General features: G+C 33.9%; 1 long non-coding RNA gene across 1 annotated transcript; it reads left to right on the top strand.

Moving 5' to 3' along the window:
• The first annotated feature begins 836 nt into the window (after positions 1 to 836).
• On the top strand, positions 837 to 10,175 carry LOC108068835 (uncharacterized). The gene is made up of 7 exons (XR_006412458.2): positions 837 to 1,069; positions 1,695 to 2,062; positions 2,129 to 4,542; positions 4,601 to 6,308; positions 6,971 to 7,359; positions 7,427 to 9,833; positions 9,892 to 10,175. It is a non-coding gene; the product is annotated as an uncharacterized lncRNA (long non-coding RNA).
• The last annotated feature ends 1,530 nt before the right edge of the window (positions 10,176 to 11,705 follow it).

Here is an 11,705-nt window from a genome sequence, read left to right as displayed (position 1 = left end):
GTGATATTTATTTAGCCAAATATCACAATATCGATATTTTATTTTTCGATATTATTTGATATTTGCATATCTTTCTCTCATCTGTGCACACAAAAAATGAAGCGTGTTAAAATGTATTTCGGTGAAATTAATAAAAACAAACTAAGTGAAAACTTTGTTTGAAAACTATTAAAACAAGTGGGAATACATCAAATATGTTATCCCACTTGAAAAACAAACACTTTTATGTGTGGGACTAATAAAATAAGAAATTCAATAAAACGTATTATATTGTTTATACTTTTCTAGTGCTTTTACATTAATTTTAGGGAAAAAGTTGTTAGTTTGTTGTTAGCCTTTTTACGCGGCTAAAATTTTGAAATTCAACTGAAAAAAAATATCAAATGTATCTGATATATCGATGTTTTTTTTGGCGATATATGTATGTATGTATCATATTGATATTTTTCTTAAAGAAAATATATCAGCGATACGATATTTTTAAAATATTTGACATTCCTAGCGATAATTCGCCGAATTGGGGATGTGAAAAAATATCAAAGTATCAGCACATCGATATGTTTGAATAAAAATAAATATTTATATCGTGGACATCGGTGGTTGGTTTTTGTCTTCGCTGTTTCGGGCCAGTTAACATTGAGTGAGTGCAAATTTAACAGTGCGCAAGAACTGGATTTGAAAGTTAACAGTGCGCAAGAACTGGAGTGGAAACATTACCTTTATTATCGATGTTTTATCGGTGTGTGGCTGCGGTGGAAAGTGTCTCCGCTGTGGCAGAATGGTGTCTTCGCTAGGCGCTTGTTTTGATTGACAACGCCAATCAGCTGATCTTCAAGCGGCGTTGCAGTTTAATTCCAAGAATTCAACAGCTGATCTAATATTCTGCGCAATTGCACTCATTGCATTTATTAAAGTGTTGTTTTCCCGCTGCGAATGCACTTCAACATTGTTAAAAGTGTAAAGCAATAGCTTCCTTCGATCTACTAAACTGATTTTCAATTTCTTATTGAGTTCGTGTCAAACCTGTGTTAAAAGAGCGATTGAGCGGATTCTGTGTATAACGCAAAAGGTATTATTATGTTGTGTATTTACATATATATTTTGAAAATAGGCCAAAACTTTTTAAAAAATGTGTTTAATTCTTTGCTTTAGAAATAATATAACTGTCTGTGTAAATACATATGTAGATTATAATTGGCTTGAGCCTGCACACAAAAAAATTTGCTTGGTAAAATTGACCAACAAAGATAGTTACGTAACTATTAAAATAGTTACGTGTATTTTGTTTTTGCTTTGGGTTTGTGTCTTTGCTAATTGTGTGTATTTTGTTGTTGTGAAATGACAATTTACTTAGTAGAATTGACAATTTTACTGGTTGGGGCCTGTTTGACAATTATTACAGTTGATTTTACCAAGTTTTTTTTTTGTGTGTGGCTTATAAAGTTTTGCTAAAAGTTTAGTCTCGAAAGAGGACTGAAAAAAATTTGTTGGTGGAAAAGTTTGGAAAAACCTCTAGATACCGGATCGTAAATAATGAATATTAAAATATAATACAGCTCCTGAAATATAGTCTACTGATTTTTGATCAATGATTAGAAGGCGTTCGCAACGGAAATTTCGTTTCAGCAAGGAAAAACTTGAAGTTTGATTTTCTGCTTACTTAAGTGATCCTCTTTAAAATTCCTAATTTACAGATAAGCATTGAAAATGGACAATAATGGAGAGTTTCTGCTCAACGGAGACTGCGTCTTGGAGATAATGCAATACGTAATTGAAAATTGCGAGACTAAGCCCAAAAGCTATAGTGATTTAAAAAACTTTGTGCTGGCCCATGAATTTTTCGTTCGATTGTTTGAGGATCACCACAAACGCCTTTACGAGGATCTTGAGTTGGAACTTGTGTGTAGAATAACAAAGCTGGTGATAGATCATCGAGTTAATAAAAAATCAAAAGAAGAAAATACATTTTTCTGGAGATCCTTCCTACAATCAATCAGGGGAAAAAATCCGATTAATGGTGAACTGTATTTTTACCGTGATTGCGTAACCATTTTTATAAAAGGTAAGTCATTTACTTCATATACTATGGTGTAAACTAACATAATTTAAAAATCTTTTTTATTTTAAGGTAAAAAAGAGGTCTGCGGAAAAGAAGAGACGTTAGATTTATACTTTAAGATTTCTGCAGAAGAATTAGATGACATATTCCGCTCAAATGAATATTTGACAACGCTGTCCCTTGAAGGCCTAGAAATCATCTATACCGAAGTTGTACCCCATTGTAGTAATCTCCAGGAATTGAGAATTAATCTAACAGCGCTAGATGATTCAGTCCAATTTGCAGAGTTGGCAAAGTGGCCCAATTTAAAGGAAGTTTTTATTGATAACTTGTACGATTTCGGTTTGGAAACGATGTTTTTTAATGATTTACCAAAATGGTGCAGGCCCAAGAGTCTCGGACCTTTGAAACTGACCATCGAAGGTTCTCTAAACGATATAAAGCTACCTCTTATATATGCGAATTTTGACTCATTACTAAGTTTGCGCACTTACAAACCCTTCCACTTCTCCAATAACTTCCACATTTTGACATGTAGTGAAGCAATTAAAGCAGAGTACGATATATCTGAAATGTCGGAATGCAGCAATTCATTAGAGAAGTCTCTCGTATCCATAACTTTGGGCGAATATGTGATAGTTAGGTTCGACAGGAGTAAAGAAGAACTTGAGTTAAAGATTCGTGAGAAGTCGGACGTAAGTCAAATGGGTAATTTATCGAAGCTGCCCAATGTAAGTCGTTTGATCATACAAAATAAATGCCGTCGTAGTGATTATCCCGAATCTCTTGCAAAATTCCTTCAATCCATGGCTCCAAAAGGAGCATTTGCTTTAAAATCTTGCACAATTAATTACGGAACAATCGGTGAACGAGAATGCACAGAACTTGCAAAAATAGAATCACTGCGATATCTAGGGTGTCAGATATCCGAGTGGAACTTGATCAAGAGTTTAAGCCAAATACCTAACCTCCAACACGTAATGATTCAAGTCCGAGAAGGTATTAATTCCGATACCTCAATGATGATTTTCAATTTACTAACAGCGTGCCAAAAGAAAGCTTCAATAATTGGGGACAAATTTTTTATAACATTTGGAAAATGTGAAAAGAGGTTACTAATTCGCTTTTTTAATTTTCCTCACAATGATAATTCTGATGTCAATGTTCCGATATCTTTGGCGCAACTTGAAGGCGTTAGAACCCTTCAGGTCCTAGGACTCCCCAGTGCTCCATCCCTAAATCCATTTTTAAATGCATTCCCAGGAAATATAAGCTCGATCCAAGAATTAGATTTATCCGAAATGTACGATAATCGTACAAAAGTGCGCTTCGAAGATATCTCGAAAGTGACAGAAGTTCAATCTATTAGGATACTAAAGTGCTGTCTATCAGACATAACTGGCATTGAGAAATTGGCCGACATGAATAAACTGGAGGAGTTGCAAATATACTATTCTGGAGAAGGAAACCTTTCCCAACTTTTCAAGGACCTGGCTGAGAAAAATATAATTCAATGTATTCGCACTCAAGAATTGAATTCCGAAGAAGTGTTAAATGTTTCCCGAATAAGGTCGTTGAAAAAACTGGAGTGTGAGTTTACCGACCCAGAAGATCTTCCTTCCTTGTCAGAATTAGCTAACTCGAGTATTGAGGAATTAAAGTTCAGTGTACCAGAATCAAGTCATTCTCAACAGAAAGTTTTGGCTTTATTTTCCTCAAATTGTAAAACTAGACTTCAGCACCTAAATGTGTGCAATCTTGACATGACTAAAAATTCTGAGATTACACAAATTAAAGGTCTAAAAAGTCTAGTTTTTCAAAATAATACATTCAACATTTTGGAGCTTAAATCAATGCCCAATCTTCAGAAATTGGAAATAGATTACAAAATTGGCTTTGACGAATGTAAGAACATTGCTGAACTTAAAAGTTTGGAGTCCTTACGTTGTTCTTTGCTTGATGAGCCGGGCATTCAAGTTTTAGCAAATATTAGAAATCTTAAAAAATTAAATATAAATAGTGATTCATATAGTGATTCGCTAAGTGAACTTTTTCGCGCTTTTGCCCATCGAAGCGATTCAAAGCTAATGGAACTCCACACACCAATTAGATGCTCTGATGAAATCCACGAAATATCGCAAATTAAAACATTAGAAACACTAAGCCTCGATTACAAAATCATATGTGACAATTTATCAGATCTTGGCCAACTAAAAGAACTTAAATCATTGAGTATTTTATCACTACGTTATAAATATGCCAGGTATCATTATCATGCGCCTATAGATAGTAACAGCATTCTGGTGATTATTCAAACTTGTCAAAAACTCGATGGCGTCACATTAGATTTCACTCAAAGCGCTAAAGTGTCTACAAACTTTGTGAGGGATATTAACGCAATTTTGAAATCTGTACGGAATCGAGCTCTCCAGAGACCATTAAATCTAAACCTGATTCAGGAAAGCTATTTCCCAAAATTCCATGTAAGTAGTTATAATAAAACCAAAACGTTATGTAAAATGTACAATTTTTTTCATGCAGTTAGAAGCCACCGATGACGATTACTTAAACATCTCCTATTCTTATATAACATCTGAAATCAGTTATAAGCCAGAATTCTTTGACGACGGTCCGGAATCTGGCGACATTGACAAAGTTGATGAGTATTGAGGATAACAAAGGAAGTTTCAAATGTTAAATAACAATACTATATCTAATAGTTTTAAATTTTATATATGGGCACTTCCAAAATGTCGCTCGGGACATTTGCACACCTTTAAAGTTGAAAAAAAATTATAAAACAATGGATTTAAATTTTAATTATCGGCTTTTCCTTTCACTCTTCCCAAGCTCTATTTTTGGTAAAAATCTTGATTTTGTACCACTTTTAGTTTTTAAGATATCGGTAAAAAACTGCCGTATTCGCTCGGGACAAAAATAGAAGTGGATTTCGGGGAAGTTCAAACAACACCAAAAATTAGCTAATTCTGATGGAATATTTGAATGCGATTTTTTTAAGAATGTCGTTCAAACATGTCGCTGTGAAATGCTTTTGGTTTTACTCAAAAATTCTTTGCCGTTTTTTTTTATGCAGTTTCAACCACATTCGCTCGGGACATGTCGCTCGGGACATTTTTTCCGACTGTTTTGTAAAGCGGATTTCTTTACCTCTATCCCTCAATTGCTGGATGTTTTGCTTTTAACTTAATAGTTTAGCATGTGAATGAAGCATTTAGTACAGAAAAATGTCACATATTAGCATTTCTATAGGATAAATTTACAACAGAAGATAGGTCCAAAAAATAACAAAAAAATAGCCAAAAAGTGATTTTTGCGTATATTGGTGGGGTTTGTCATAAAAATAATCAAACTGTACTCCAAATTTTTAGTTAAGCTCAGTATCCAACTAATTAGAAACTAATATCGGGGCAAAATCATGTGGAAATATGTTTTATTCAAGTTTCAAGGTTTTTGGCTTGGTGGACTTTTTTTTGGAAGTGCCCATATATTTCTTACTTCAGATTAACTAATGAATATTATACATAATTGACTTGTATATTTTACTTTAAGAGAAAACGAACTATAATTTTGATTTTCCCATTTAAAGCATCTTAGATACATAAGTCAAAAAATCTTTGAAGATTGCAGTTCACAAAATATGTTCACACTTCTTATTAAAATGCCCAGTTTTCGAATTCATCATTTAAACCGTTTTAGTTTCTTGTTTTTGAAAATTTTGCACATATGGCGTATGATTATTTTTATTAAGTATACGCACAGTTGAAACAACCACCATTCGGTCCCGACGGACATGGCTAGATCGACTCGTTTACTGATCGTGATCAAGAATTTCTAGAGTCGGAAACTTTTCCCCGAATACATATACCCTTTTACACTACAAGTACAGGGTATAAAAACAAAAGGGCATAAATAAAAAAAAACAATTTGCTACCTAACTCGGCTAAGGAGAGTGTACCCGCTGTGGCAGGAGGGTGTCTTCGCTAGGCGCCTGTTTAATCTGAAGATATGGCAGCGCCAGTATGCAGGATCAGCTGATCTTCAAGCGGCGTTTTAGTCTAACCAAAGGAATTCAACATAATATTCTGCGTAGTTTTACTTATTTCACTTGTTAAAGTGTTGTTTTCCCAAATTTAAAAGTGTAAGCAAATAGTTTCCTACTGTCTACCATTCAGATTGCCGAGCCGCTGATAAGAAAGCCAGTAAACGGAGTCCGGCTAGGACGCAAAAGGTATTATTATGTTGAAATACTTACATATGTCCATATGTATTTACATTAATTTTCGAAAGAGTCCAAAACTTTTTAAAATATACGTTGTTGTATTAATGTTATCTTTTACAATTCCTTGTTTTATAAATAATATAACTTAATGTCTGTCAGAAGTAAAAGACACCCTTTCGGTGCCTATAAAGTATGTTACATATACATATATATGTACTTATGCACATTGGGGCGGTCCCAAAAATGAAATCTTATTTTTACCGCTTTACAGGAAAGATGACTGTTTGCAAAAACTTTATTCGAAAACTACAAAATTTTATGTTTTGACATTTATATTACCTAAGTTACCTGTACGGTCTTAATATTTAACTTAACTTAATAAATATTAGGTTTCGATACATTTGGTCTTTTCAATTTTTTAAAGACTAGAAATCCGAATTTGATTTTATAATAACCTAACGAGCTGCAACGATACTCGAGGCACTCTACAATATATTCCATTCAGTTCTCCTGATTTTACTGATTTGTACAGCTAATAATAATTGTAAGGCGTTCGCGCCTATATGAATATCCATAACGGAAATACTGTTTCAACAACTAAAAGCAAGAAATTCGATTTTCTGCTTATTTAAGTGAATGTGAACATCCTCTTAAAAATTCATAATTTGCAGATCAGCATAAAAAATGGTCGAGAATGGAGAGTTTCTGCTTAACGGCGATTGTGTTTTGGAGATAATGAATTACGTAATTGCTAATTGCAAGGCTAAACCCAAAAGTCACAAACAAGATTCTAATGATTATGATGACTTAATAAACTTTTTATTGGCCCATGAACTTTTCGTCGAATTGCTCGAGGATCATCACAAACGCCTTTACGAGGATCTTAAGTTGGCAATTGTGTGTAGGATAACAAAGCTGCTTATCGATCTTCGAGTCAATAAACAATCAAACGAAGAAAATACATTTTTCTGGAGATCCTATCTACAATCAATCAATAAAAGAAGTCCTTTCAATAGTGAACTGTCTTATCACCCCCCTTACGTACACATTTTGATAAAAGGTAAGTCCTTAAATTCATATTTCATAGTGTGAACAAACTCAGCTTAAACGTCTTTTTTTATTTTAAGGGAAATCAGTGGTCGCCGAAAAAACCGAGACGTTAAAGATAAACGTCAACATTTCTGCAGAATCATTAGCTGACATATTCCGATCAAATAAATTTTTGACAACGTTGGCCCTTGAAGGCCTGGAACTCCTTGGAAACCTTTCCGATGTCATACCCCATTGTGGAAATCTGGAGAATCTGAAAATTAAGCTAACATCGGGAGACTCAGCTGATCAATTGTCACCGTTGGCAAATATGCCCAATTTAAAACAGGTTTTTATTACTGGCTTGTACGAATACGGTTTGGAAACGATATTTTTTAATGATCTAAGAAAATGGGACAGACCCAACAGCCTTCGACCTTTGACATTAACTATCGAAGATTGTCTAACCGATAGAAATCGGCCTGTTACGTTTGCGACTTTTCCCTCATTACGAAATTTGCGCATTCACGAACCCTATGAGTATAATCCTTATGGTGATATAAAATGGAGTTCATTAATTAAAGCAGAGTACGATATATCTGAAATGTCGGAAGACAGCCCTTCAATACAGAAACCTCTAGCGTCCATAACTTTGGGTAAATATGTGAGAATTAAGTTTGATAGGAGTAAAAAAGAACTTGAGGTAAAAATACGTCAGGAGTCGGACATAAGCCAAATGGCTGACTTATCAAAGCTGCCGAATCTAAGTCGTTTGATCATACAAAATAAATGTCGTTGGAGTGATTATCCCGACTCACTTACAAAATTCCTTAAATCCATGGCCCCGAAAGAGGCTTTTGCTTTAAAATCTTGCAAAATTAACTATGGATCAATCGATGAACGAGAATGCACAGAGCTTGCAAAAATAGAATCACTTCGATATCTAGGGTGCCATTTGTCCAAATGGAATTTGATCAAGACTTTAAGCCAATTACCTAACCTCCAACACGTGATGATTCAAGTACGGGAGAGTATTAATTCCGATACCTCAATGATGATTTTCAATTTACTAACAGCGTGTAAAAAGCAAGCTTCAATAGTTGGAGAAATATTTATTACAACATTTAGAAAAAATAATAAGAATTTACAGATTCGTTTTGATGATTGTTCTTATCACTATCATTATGCCGATATTCCGATATCTTTGGCGCAACTTGAAGGCGTTAGAACCCTTCAGGTCCTAGGGCTTCCCAGAGCTGCATCCCTAAATCAATTTTTAAATGCACTCCCAGGAAATATAAGTTCGATCCAAGAATTAGATTTATCCGAAATGTACGATAATCGTACAAAAGTGCGTTTTGAAGATATATCGAAAGTAATAGAAGTTCAATCTTTAAGGATACTAAAGTGCTGTCTATCAGACATAACTGGTATTGAGAAATTGGCCGACATGAATAAACTGGAGGAGTTGCAAATATACTATTCTGGAAAAGAAAACCTTTCCCAACTTTTTAAGAAACTGGCTGAGAAAAATATAATTCAATGTATCCGCTCTCGAGAATTGAATTCCGAAGAGGTGTTAAATGTTTCCCGAATAAGGTCGTTGAAAAAACCGATCCAGAAGATCTTCCTTCCTTGTCAGAATTAGCTAACTCGAGTATTGAGGAATTGAAGTTCAGTGTACCAGAATCAAGTCATGCTCAACAGAAAGTTTTAGCTTCGTTTTCCTTAAATTGCCAAACTAGACTTCAGCACCTAGATGTGGGCAATCTTGACATGACTGAAAATTCAGAGATCACACAAATTAAAGGTCTAAAAAGTTTAACTTTTTACAGACAATCCTTGAACGTTTTGGAGCTTAAAACAATGCCCAATCTTCAAAATTTAGAAATAAAGTACAAAATTGGCTGTGACGAATGTAAATACATTGCTGAACTTGAAAATTTGGAGTCTTTAACTTGTTCTTTGTCCAATGAGCCGGGTATACAAGTTTTAGCAGATATCATAAATCTTAAGAAATTAATTATCAGTGATTCAAAGGGTTCGCTAACTGAAGTTTTTCGCGCTTTTGCCCACCAAAGGGAGTCAAAGTTACACGAACTCCATACACCGATTATTTGTTCTGGTGAGATCCACGAAATATCGCAAATTAAATCATTAGAAACACTAAATCTCGATTACAAACTCATATGTAATAACTTATCAGATCTTGGACAACTAAACGAGCTTAAATCATTGACTATTTCTGAACATAGTATTCACGGAAAATCATTTCGTTTCAATGATATATTTGATAAATGCAGAATAGATAGTACATGCGTGCTTCGGATTTTTCAAACTTGTCGAAACCTCGATGGCGTCACATTGGATTTTGGTTTTAAAGGTGGAGTGCTGATAAACTTTGTAAGCGAAGTTAACGCCATTTTAAAATCTGTAAGGAATCCAGTACTCCAGAGACCATTAAAACTTAATTTAATTCAGCAAAGCGATTTTCCTAAATTTCACGTAAGTAATGCAATTACTAACAAATTATTATTTAAAATCAAAAATGTTTTTCCTGCAGGTAGAAGCTACTGATGACGCTTACTTGGACATCTCCTATTCTTATGAAACACATGATCAGACTTATGAAGCCAATTTCTTTTCCGATGGTCCAGAATCCGATGACAGTGACTGTTTTGATTACCCTCAGTTCTGACAAAAAAATATAAAATAGAGGTTAAAAGAAGACCTCATTTTATATTTTATATTTACCTTAAAGATAACATGTTTAACATGTACTACATCTATATTTCTTACCTCAAATAATAATGATTATAATTTTACCTAGTTGAAGAGAAAACTAAGAAATTCTATTTATAATTTTGTTTTCCTCATTTAAAAAGTGGTGTTGTTCTTGGTGGTGGCTATTGGCATTGGCGAATGAAATTGAAACATTTACCTCTATGGATGCCATTAAATTGTATAATTTAAATCCCATACTCAAAAAATTTGTACGATTTTTTAGGCAGTTTTTTGTTTTTATTTTACATGGCTAGATCGTATCTTGTGTATGTTAGGAGAGTGTACTCGCTATGCGTATGTTTAATCGAAAGAGGTGGCAACGCAAATATTCCTGATCAGCTGATCTTCAAGCGGCGTTACAGTTTAACTGCCGGAATTGAATCTTATATTCTTCAGTTTCTGTTTTTGATTTGAGCGAAGTGCTTTTTTTTCACTTATTAAATGGTTGATTTCGTGATAAAACAATAGTTTTCTTCTGTAAACCATTCCGATTTCCAATTTTTGTGTGAGTTGGTGTCAAAGTCGGTGATAAAGAAACGAACACACAGAGAGAATTACTTTGAGTTGAAAATGTTCTTGAAAGTAGAACGATATTTTTTAAGTTACTTGGTCAAATCAGTCATCTAAATTTATAAAACTTTGTTCTTAAATTGATCTCATAACGTGCTTACACGGCTTTCAAGAACGAATGATCCCTTGCTTACACGAAAAAATGTGGTTTTAAGAACGAGTGTTCTCAATTTTACTTACATTTTTCTGTCTATGTATGTATGTAATTATATTTTTTGAATATAGTATGTATGTATGTATATTCTTTATCAACATCATAAGCCATCATAAAGCCATGTCCATGAGGTCCGATTCTGAGCAAACGAATCGCTCGGTTCTAAATCTACTTTTTAATCGCCAATTCCCCAGGGTACATAAAGAACTTCGCTTTTAATGATTATTCATGCATCATACAAAATACTGATATATTTTATTGACGATTGAGTGACAAACGAGGTCTTTTTATTAACAAAAATGTTTAACACCCAAAACTTTCGAAATTTAATTCCGGTCCAGTACCCTAAAGTTGAGTATTACATTTCTTCAGATTTTACTGATTTTTGACTGCTAACAGTAATTTTAGGGCTTTCGCGCCCACTTAAACTTCCATAACGGAAATACTGATTCTACAACTAAAAGCTAAACATTTGATTTTCAGCTTATTTAAGTGACAGTAAAAATCCTTTTAAAAATTCATAATTTACAGATTAGCATAAAAAATGGAAGAGAACACAGAACTTCCGCTCAACGGCAACTGTCTTTTGGAGATAATGAATTACGTAATTGCAAATTGCAAGGCTAAACATAAAAGTGACCAACAGGATACTACTGATTATGATGACTTATTAAATTTTGTGTGTGCCCATGAATTTTTCGTCAAATTGCTTGAGGATCATCACAAACGTCTTTATGAGGATCTTCAGTTGGCACTTGCATGTAGGATAACAAAGCTGCTTATCGATCTTCGAGTCAACGAGCAATCAAACGAAGAAATTATGTTTTTCTGGAGATCCTACCTACAATCAATCAATAAAATAAGTCCTT

This window comes from Drosophila takahashii, chromosome 2L (genome assembly GCF_030179915.1).
Source record: "Drosophila takahashii strain IR98-3 E-12201 chromosome 2L, DtakHiC1v2, whole genome shotgun sequence".
Classification (NCBI taxonomy): Eukaryota; Metazoa; Arthropoda; class Insecta; order Diptera; family Drosophilidae; genus Drosophila; species Drosophila takahashii.
Note: the sequence above shows the minus strand (reverse complement) of the source record. Positions and strands in the feature narration are given on the sequence as shown.